The 10,446-nt window shown below is 50.9% G+C and overlaps 1 long non-coding RNA gene across 3 annotated transcripts; it reads left to right on the forward strand.

Annotated features, from left to right (window-relative positions):
• Nucleotides 1-695: 695 nt before the first annotated feature.
• Nucleotides 696-9,474, forward strand: LOC113607483 (uncharacterized). 3 transcript variants are annotated; one of them, XR_003427960.1, is made up of 2 exons: nt 696-808; nt 5,853-9,474. It is a non-coding gene; the product is annotated as an uncharacterized LOC113607483 (long non-coding RNA). The 3 variants fall into 3 exon arrangements; XR_003427961.1 differs by lacking the exon at nt 696-808 and adding an exon at nt 4,099-4,200; XR_003427959.1 differs by lacking the exon at nt 696-808 and adding an exon at nt 4,643-4,870.
• The last annotated feature ends 972 nt before the right edge of the window (nt 9,475-10,446 follow it).

A 10,446-nucleotide genomic window follows, 5' to 3' on the forward strand; every position in this document is an offset into this window, starting at 1 on the left:
CTCTGGGTTGGGTTGAGGAAAACTGGGGAATACCAGCCAGGTCCTCAGTGCCAAACACAGAACCCAAAAACAGGATATACTTAGCAACTCGAGTCCATAAAACTCTGCATTTTAACATTTTGGAATCTCAGGTGTGATAAACATTCATCATGATTCTGAAAGCCTTCACAGTTTTAGGAGAATATACCCATGCATTATCCAGGCATCACTATTATGCCCATTTTACAGATGAGGAAACAGAGCGACTTGACTAAATGGCACCATTAGCAATGAATGGAGTCTGACCCCTCTGCCCAACCCAGAGGGGGGTCTCACTGCCTAACACCTGGTTCAGCCCCACTTCAGTAAGAGTGAGTCCTCCACCCCATCCTGAGTTTCAAATGACGCTGAATAGACTTAGGTCATCCATCCTCCTAGCCTTTGGAATGTGAATCCCAGGGTTACCGGTAAAGCTCTGGCCTGATTCTTCCTCAGCTTGCCCTCATCCCATCCCCCACCCCAGCATGACAAACCCCAAACTCCTTCTCTCAGGCTTCTCTCTGGCCCAGCAAGGTGCTGCAATCTCATCACCTCCAAACAATTTGCTTCAGTCCTGCTGTGTGTTCCTGCTTATTAAATTGTAGGATTACCCCACTCCGCTGCAGCAACAGGGCTCCCGGACTGGTTTATTGTTCTATTGCTCAGAACTGCTGAACTCAGCGCCAGCGCCGGCTTCTCCAGGACTATGCCTGACGGATGAGCTGGCACCCGCCAGCGTCTGAGAGCAGAGACTTGAGCTCCGAGCCCCAAAACGACTCCCCACCTGAAGGTTTGGTTTCCAATTATTTCTTCTAAGAGTGGCAGGTAGAAGAGAGACCCAAACTTGGCTTACTTCCCCCTCCAACAACTCAGCAAGGGTTGGAACCTTTCACAGAAAAGTTTTGCAACTGTCCAATGCTCCGCCTCTTTTTCTACCTCATTCATTTTGCCCACCTAATCGCTTTTCTGTGACTAGCAGGTAAACTGGGCTAAAATGCCCTGATGCTCTAATTAGCTTCAGGTACACGTGCACACGTGGGCACAGACACTCATGTGCGGGCCAACCCTACCTGGTGCCGAGCTAAGCATTCTGGTGGCCTCAAGTCTATCTGTCTCCCTTTACCAGCTCACCAGTCAGTTTCTCCCCATTAAAACTCGCCCCTCTACTGCTGATCTTCCCTCTTTATTTAGCAAATTCTAACTGGCATCTCATGAAACACACAGAAACACGCGGTGAGGCAGCCAACAGAGATTGCCAAACTTGATTACCTGTGTAGGTCCACCTTGCAGAGGTGCTGATGAAGTTTGGCTAGATTTTTTTTTTTTCCTCCTAGGCAGCGTGGGCTCTTTCAATCCCCTTCCATACTTCACTCCAGATCCCCCAGGTAGTAAACCTGCTGTCTGGGCAGTGACCCAGGGTAGAGCTTGCACTTTTTTATCTTTTTCTTTAGGAAGAAGGCAACCTACCCACCCCTGCTCAGCCCTGCCACCCCAAGGAGTCCCCACACCAAATTCTCTCTTTTCTCCAGTTGGCACATTTTCTCTTATATTTCTGAGCTCATTTGGGTAGAACCTCTTCCGTGAAGCCTTACTGATATACAAGGCAGGGACAGAGGCTCCTCCCTCTTGGCTGCTACAGTGCTAGCTAGCACAGGGGCTACTGTCCTTGCCCCTCCCTCTTGTGGCCCATGTCACCACACTGGCTCCCTCACTGCACTGTAAAGTCTTTATGTCCAGGGGCTCAATCTTAGCCATCCACTGATCTCCAGCATCTGATAGAGTATCTGGCACATAGTAGGTGCACAAGAAAGGTTGAGTGAAGTTATCAGTGAACAAATGACACCTGTCTCTCCTCTGTGTTCTCCAAACCCTCTAGTTCTCCAAATGATGAGGGCCACGAGTAGAGGACAGAGGAAGGTGCAAGCTGTCTCTAGCTCGGTGTTTTTTGATTCTGCTCTTGATGTCAAATAACATGAACTGCTTCAGCTTTTCAAAGCCTCTTCTATTAAGAATGCTCCCCCACCCCTCTGCTTTCCTAAAGTGGTATTCAGATGTTGATGTAGAAAAATAAAATCTCAAACAACCATTCTCCATGGAAATGGAAGTTCCCCCAACCCAGAAAACCTCCAAGCAAGTTGGAGAGACTTTTTTTTGGAGCCAATAACTGTAGGAAATGTCCAGAGTGACAAATGTGCTAGAGACAAATGATTTTGCTTTCATGCACCATAATGTCCCCTGGGATCTCTCTTCTGTCCAGGAGGGGCATGTGGGCAGGCCTCGAAGTTGTTTCTCTCACCTGAAGGACTAGGTTAGGCCTTGGGAGGGAGGGGCCTGGGAAAGGAGACCCACAACAGGGCCGGCTTCAGCCCGCCTTGCTGCCTCTACAGCTTCCAGAGAATGTGCCCACCTCAGGAATGAGGGGTCTCCAGCCCCAGCCCAGAAATAGACGAGAGAACAACAAGCCGTCAGATCTCCCAGAGCAGGAAAACATCTGGTGGCAGGTCCTGAAACTCTGGGACAGTTCTGATCCATATTGGAGTGTAATGGGGCCAGGGGAGTTGGAGGTGGCGGTGTTAGCCCCAGACCCCAAGTCCCCTCAGTAACAGAGGGTCAGAATTCCCAGTTCAGGCCTCTCCTCACCTTCACCCAGTCAACAAATGTTTACTGAGCACTTACCACAAGCCAGGAACTTCTAGGTGCTGGCTTTCTTTAAAGAGGTTCAAGGTCTAGAGAGACAGAAAGACAAGAAATCAATACCTATAAGGTAATGTATTATAGAGGTGTGCACTGATCGCAGGATCGTATGTGCAGAGTGGGGATGTGATGTCGGGAAACAGTCAACGTACAAAGGGCTGGCTAGTGAAAAGCAACCCCAAACTCAACTTCTGAGGGCACAACACTTGCACCAGGCAAGTCAACTAAGGAGATACCATGAAGCGGGAGGGAAGGTGTATTCACGAGGGCAGGAAGGGGCCTCCATTTGATTTATTGACTTGGGTTTAGGGCTTTGGCTCCACCTGTTCAGACAGGTGTTCTGTACCACCCGGTGGGTGTATGCAGAAAGCATGCCTAGTCTTTCCACTCTGGGGTGAGCGTTTATCCTCTCTGAGGGGCTCTATGGACTCCAGAACCATCAGGTTTCTTTCGCTGCCTGCCTGTGTCCTTTGTGGTCTATTTCTAAGAAGCTACTTCTATAGGGAACAGGGGATAGGAAAAGAAGTTACCCCTCATTCCATCCCATGAGACCACTAGGAACAAATATAAACCTCTTTTACATGGCACACCTTCATGTATTGATGAAAACATCTATCATATCCCTCCCTCTACTCCCCAGTAATTGCTTCTGCAGACTAATCAGCCCCTGTCTCTTAATCTTTTGTCAGAGTGATCTATGTTCAAGTCCTCTCACCATTCTGATCATTTTTTTCTCACTTTCAGACTTGTTTTGACCCCTCTTAAAATGTGGAGCCCATAACCAAACATAGTAAACCAAGTATAATCTGAGCAGTACAGAGTAGGAATATCACCTCCCTTGTTTCTGGTCTCATATTTCTAACAATACAACCAAAGATAGAGTTTCCCCTTTGGGCAGCCATATCAAAACATTGAGTCCCATAAAGCTTACCATAAGCTCAAATCCTAAGTTTTTTGTTTTGTTTTGTTTTCTATTTATGTTGCTGCTGAATCACGTCTTCCCTACCCTACATTTGTGCAGTTACTTTCTGAGCCAAAGTACAGAACTAGGTAGAGGCAGATGACTTAGCATGCATTCCTCCTGACTTTGGGCCCTGAGAAACTTCTCAGGAAGAGGTCCCCCTGACTCTTCAATATGTAGAGTGGAGGCCCAGGACCAGTGGAAAGCTGGTAATGAAAGCTCCAGTCTGCAGGCAGCCGAAGGGGGCCCTCCCCGTCCCCCAGGCATAGGCACTGATGTCCCCAGCAGGTTCCTGGGAATAAGCTGTCTCTTTGTGTCATACTATCCTTCCTGTTTCACTCCAAGAGGGCAGTCCGCTCCAAATGTTGTACAACAGGGCTCTTTGGAAGCTCCTCTGCTGTCCCTCCCCAGTAGAAAGAATTGCAGCTGATTCCAGACCTTCAAAGGAAGACCTCAGGCACAGCGCAAGGTGTGGAGGTACAGCTGCAAACTTCGATGAGCTTGTAACCAGAATCTAATTGAATCAGGTACTAGAACATTTGGGAGACTTTGCAGTCTTTTGCCTGTTTCTTCAGAAATAAAGAGGTGACCGTCAGTTAAGGGGCTGGAGGTCAGAGTAGAGGGAATTTTTGTGGGTTTCCAGGACCCAGAGAGGCATGTGTGGACCAAAGATCCTTCACAGCACAGCAGCCTGACTCAGGCATGGTGAGGGGAGAAGGAGTCAGGATCAGGGATACACAGTCAAACCAAAATGTGCAGCTCAGTTGGAGAAAATGAGCAAATCCCGCTAGAATGGCCAGCTCCTGAGTGGAGATGGGAGCCCCGTGCTCCCAGCCCAACAGCCCTGCCCTCCCCAGTCCATTCTCCTCTGCCCACAAGCACACACTCGCAGGCAGGTAGGCAGGGCGGCAACCCTTGAAAGAGTCTGGGGAAAGCCTCTTAGAGACGCGGACCTAGAAGTCTGGGGGCAAGAAGGACTCCTAGGGCTTTTACCTCTCAAGCTGACTTTGGAACAAAGAGCCAGACCCAGGGGTGGGGAGACAGGAGGCTTTCAGCAAAGCCACCCTGATGTGCTTCCCACCCCCTTGTTGACCCGCCATACAAACCAGTGTCCAGCCAGTCCACAGAGCATCCTCCTGGACCCTTGTGAATCAAGTTGAGGGGAAGGTAGATAATACTACTACTAATAAAGGGCAGGTGAGACTTTCCCGGCCATGTCAGCTGGGCTATAATTTGTTCCCATTTTGCTGAACAAATTCAGAGAACTAAGATAACCCCTGGAGGGGAAAGAATCTGACCAGCAGGATTTGTGCCTATTTTCTGCCCTCGGTACCCCTCGTTCCCTTCCCTTCACCCCACATTTTGGGGCCAGCAGCGAGCCACCTACCTCTAGTCCTACCTGGGAGCAGGGTGAGCTTCTGAACTAGAGGGCGAGGGCTCCTTCCTCAGGTCTTTCATTCAAGCCAGGTCCTTACCAACTTCCTGTTCCCTCCTCGTCTTTTCAGAGTCAGCTCAGGTGTCCCTTCTCTGTGGGACCTTCCCTGAATCTCACAGACAAAAGTTGGCAGCTTCATTTTGGGGGGTATTCATCATGTTTTTCTCATTGGCCTGTTTTTTCTGTCTGTCCATGTACATGTGTAACTAAGTTGGGAGTTCCTCAAGGGTAAGCACAGTCCCTCACTCACCTGCTACAGAGTTGATGCCATCGTGGAGTGAGGCAGTGAGGGAGAGAGTGAATGAATGAAATAGAGGGAGGGAGGGATGGACAAGGACACAGAGAGTGAATGAATGAAATGGGGGGGATGGACAAGGGCACAGAGAGTGAATGAATGAAATACAGGGAGGGAGGGATGGACAAGGACACAGAGAGTGAATGAATGAAATGGGGGGATGGACAAGGGCACAGAGAGTGAATGAATGAAATACAGGGAGGGAGGGATGGACAAGGGCACGGGGTCTCTACTCCACAAGTGTGGCTCATCTTGGTCATCTCTACCTCTCAGTCTACATTACTGGCTGGGAAATGGAAGAGCTGAGGCTGTGATAAGGCAAACTGAGTCCAGATGTCAGGGAAATGATGTGCCCTGATGGTCTGGGGGAGGAGTCCATAGACTTAAGAAAGCTCTCACCTGGAAAATCTCCCTCCCATGAGCCCCAGTGGAACTTTTTCTTCTTCCAGAAAGAGTGCAGAATGCTCCAGGCAGACGCAAGGCCCTCCAGAACTGGGGAAGGCAATCACGGAGTGTCTGCTGTAAAGAGCCCTTTAATGGAAGCCAGGAGATCCAGGTATATTTGAATCTTAACCCTACACTGGCTGCATGAACTTGAGACAGAAATTCTCCTCTTAGAGCCTCAGTTTTCCCATCTGTTTGGTAAGAAGTTTGGATTGGTTGATGTTTGAAGAGATTTTGAGCAGAGAGAGAATTTGGGTTCTAAGAAGCGCTGTGGGACAGCACGGCCCCGCGATATCCTATAAATTGGGTTCTTTAATTCCCCTCCTTTCCTGGGAGGGGGGAGGAATCTACTTTCCCTGAGCACCAGCAGATCTGCCTTAAGAGCACATGGAAGTCAGGCTAGGAGTCTCGGCAAAATACACCACATCTGAGGAGACTTCAAGTGCCGTTGCCCTCCCGGTGTGGCAAGAGGGAGAAATGGGGAGAGGGAAGAAGGAGATGGGGAGGAGAGGGGGAAGGGGAATTAAAATAATCAGTGGTTGATAGACCAACCTCCTTAATGTTCCTCATGAGTTGTCTGGCTCTTTCTCCAATTCCTTTTGTCTCTTCCCAACTTCCTCTCACACAGGGTAGTGTTTTTCCCCACCCCCTGGAATGAAAGAGAAGAGGGTCTGAAAGCCTCTTGGATTATAAAAGCCTCTTACTCTTCACGAGGAGCGCAGCAAACTCACTCTGTACTAAATGCCAGGATAACCCACTGGCTGGGCCTCTCCTCGGACCCAAGGGTCCCTGGATGGGGTGGCGGATCTCTGCTGGATTCCTGATGTGCACTGCGTAGAGCTAGGACCCAGGAGTACGGCTAAAAGCTCCAGAGGCCATCCAGTTCCACTACCTGCGCGCACGTACGCGCGCGCGCGCACACACACACACACAGCCCCTCCTAGCCGGGATAAGATCTGAGATTCCCTTTCTTCCTTCCCCAGGTTTCTGGGAGGCCAGGAACAGCGCTCAGATCACCTGAGTCTCTCCAAGGATAGAGACCTCCCCTCCTTTTTCTGGTGTTTACAGAACAGTAAGAAAGCGAGGTTAGGTGCAGAAGGGCCTCGCCATTCCTGGCCCCCAGGGGGTGTGGGTGCTGAGAGGCGGAGCCAGCGGCCCAGGCCTCTCCGCATTGGGCGGGCTCGGCAGGTAACCCGAAGCTTGGCGGAGAGGTGCATAAATAAAGTGTGGAACTAGCACCACCTCCTTGAAAGGGGCTGAGTCCTACTTCTTCACCTTTGCCTTGGAAAAACCGGCTTCTCTCTCTTTTATTGTCTGTGCTGAAAGTTCAACTGAGCCCCACCGTACTCCAAGCTCTTTCTTTCTGGCTGAATTTGCTCCCCTCTCTTCCATCTCCCCTTTCCTCTGCTTTCATATGCTTTTTTAATTAAAGGTAAAGTGACTGTTCAGGACCGGCCCCCACCTGCCCTCACTCAGGACCCATTTCTGTTCTGCACGGGCCTGCTCAGCTGGACACTTTATACAGTAAGTGCTCCTCGTTTCTTATTCCCGGTCCTCAAACCTTAGGAGTGAAAGAACATTCCAAGACTTGGAATTCCTTTTCTTCCTCTCATGCGCATGAGTCTCCAGCCATCCCTTTGTTCTGAATTATCTGATGAAAAAAATCTATGTATTGTTTTGAATCAAGCTCAGAGGAGGCCCTGTTACCTGAAGGTACAGACACTCATACTGACAGGTGAGTCTGAAATCTCTGGATTGGGGGGTGGGGGGCATGGGAAAACCAAAGCCAAGAGGCTCCATTAAGAGAATCATTGGGCAAAAAGAGAAGAGAGTGAGCTGTGGAAGAAGCCACAGCCCCTGGAAGTTGGTTATCAACCTCCCCCAAGGCTAAAAGAACTGAACCTGCTGTATGTTCACCAAATCCCCAGTCAGTTCCATGTTCTCTCGGAGACTGCCAGAGATCCCAGGCAATAAATCTCCCTGATAATCGGAACTGGTGTGGTGAGGTGGGAGCTAACCAGTTAAGTACCCTGATTGCAGTTCTGTCTGGTTTCGTGAAAATTTACCCAATGAGAGGAACAGGGGGCTGACTGGCTTTTCAGTCCTGGGCTAGAGGGTGCAGCCCTAACAGGAGATTCAGGGCCTGGGTTCCGTTCTTTGGTTCTCATGTCCAAGTTGGTTTTATTAGGAAGTCATTTAAGGCACAGTCCTGAAGGCGGTTGGGCAGCACAGGAGGGCAGTCAGGGGATGAACTTACTCTATAGCCAAATACATGTGTGGTTTGCTTCTCTAAACAAACCCCACAATGCACGTGGCCAAGGCAAAGGTCACTGGGACATCAAGTTGGCGAAGGCATATTGGGCAGAAGAATCTTGAACTTGAGGTATGGGGTCCAGAGTGGGTCAAGGTTCCTGATACAGGTTTCAGCTCATCCTTTCCTGTCTGTCATGTTGCAGCTGCAGGTCTGTAGGGTGAGGGGAGGGTGATAAGGGAAGGGCCTGCCTTTTCTGGGCTCGCTAATATCAGTGCTACCTCCTATTTGCACGGCCTTTCACAGTTAAAGTGCTTTTACAGACTCTGCCATCACTGGAGTATCCACCCTGGAGGTTAAGGACCCCATATGAGGGTGATGCTCTCTGCACACTCCGATTGAGGATTTGAAGAATCTGGTGGACGGTACATGTTGGGAGGGGTAAGAGTGGGGTAAGGGAGGTCTGGAGGGAGAGGAATTGTCCCTTGTGCTCTCTGATTTGGGCTGAAATCCAGAGAGAAAGCAAAGAATCCTTCCATCCCAGAGCTATTTCCTCCCATCATCGCCTGCCATCATTTATCAGAGCCAAACAGGTTGGTCTCTTTCTTCCTTTAACTATGAAATGGTTCAAAGACAGTGCAGGGGGACCATATCATCTAGATCATTCACAAGTGGGGCACATTTCTCTCTCATGATTGAGAGCCACGCGTGCTTACGAAGAAGCCTGATGGGAGAGGATGGGCCAGCCTCCTTCCTCCCGGTACCCAGATCCCTGCCCAGAGCACACCCTGTGTTCGCCCTGACCAAGGAAAGTGGGGCTCTGCCTCAGCAATGGCTGGAACCCCGAGCCCTTGTTGAAGAGCCTTTTTTGAGATGCCCAACGCCCAGGGGGTTGGATGGGGGGTGGGGAGCCATGTTACAAGCCGCTGCCTCCCTGCATTGGGCCAGAACAAGCCCCGGGAAGAAAGTATTCCAAACAACAGGGTGGATCTGCCCTAACTCACCCAGTCAGCAAGTCGGTGCTGAGAACAGCCTTTTATGGGGCTTACACTGAGCCCAGGGCACGTCTGAACACAGCGAGGAAGGGGAGGGGCAGTAACTACATAGCAACGGGTGGATGGCATCTCTTTGTAGGAGGACAGAGAGCTCTCAGAGGGTTTCCATCCTCTCTGTTTATCAGTCTCTGAAATCCAGGTTATGGCCTCCCTCTCCACATTCCCCATCCCCAAGCCCCGAGAAGATGTACTGGTGCCATTTCCAGGAAGTTTGGGAAAGCATGGGGGGCCCCCGGAAAGTGGCCATCCTAGATGAGTCTGTAGGAGTGAGAGCAAGAAGGCTCACCCTCAAAAAAAGAAACAAAAACAAACAAACAAAAAGAAAAACGGAAAGGGCTTCCCTGGTGGCGCAGTGGTTGAGAGTCCGCCTGCCAATGCAGGGGACACGGGTTCGTGCCCCGGTCGGGGAAGATCCCACATGCCGCGGAGCGGCTGGGCCCGTGAGCCATGGCCGCTCAGCCTGCGCGTCCGGAGCCTGTGCTCCGCAACGGGAGAGGCCGCAACAGTGAGAGGCCCGTGTACCGCAAAAAAAAAAAGAAAGAAAGAAAAAGAAGGCTCACCCTCATGTGCCCTCCTGCCCCAGCCCCGACCAGGGTGCCTGGCTCCAGCCGGCCATTCTTCCTCCCATTTCGCACCCGCAGATGGGCCTGCCAAGTGCTGTTCACGCTTTCTGGACAGTGTGTTCTGGAGGGCAACGCCCCCGCCCCTGCCTCCCTCCGCCTTGGTAAGCAAGTGCACAGTAGATGGATTCTTCTAAAGCACTTTCAGAACACCTGCCTTCTGTAGCCAGGACCAAGCTCAGTTACGGCCCACGCAGGGGGACACAGACCAAAGAGGAGGATGACCAGCATCCATCTAGGTAAACACAGAGAAGCTTCCACATGGACTGGTGTGGAATGGCTGCTTCCAGGGCAAGAAACGGCAAGGGTCCCAGTCCCGCAGGCCATCCCCACCACTCAGCATCTTTGGTGCTGCAGACACAGGGGGATCTTGGTGAGCTGGATCTCTGCAGCTCCTGGGAGGAAGTGATCATGGGGAAGATGTGAGTACTCAGATCTCCCACACCTCCCAAGTCTGTGATTCAAAGATCCCGAAGGCTTTCGGCCAGGCAACAACCCTGCGTGCAGAGGCCAGGCTTGACACGTGGCCCACCCTCTGAGAAAAAGACCTCAGACCGTCCATGTGCTTCTCTTGTCCTTCATTCCACCGGAGTCTGTCTCATACCCAACCAGATTTCAGTGGAGTGAAGTTCAGGAGGCGTGGAACTGACACCAGAGCAGCTGCAAGCGTAGC

The sequence above is a fragment of the Aethalodelphis obliquidens genome, unplaced genomic scaffold, assembly GCF_003676395.1.
Source record: "Aethalodelphis obliquidens isolate GAN/ISIS:26980383/991018 unplaced genomic scaffold, ASM367639v1 scaffold48, whole genome shotgun sequence".
In the NCBI taxonomy this organism is placed as follows: Eukaryota; Metazoa; Chordata; class Mammalia; order Artiodactyla; family Delphinidae; genus Aethalodelphis; species Aethalodelphis obliquidens.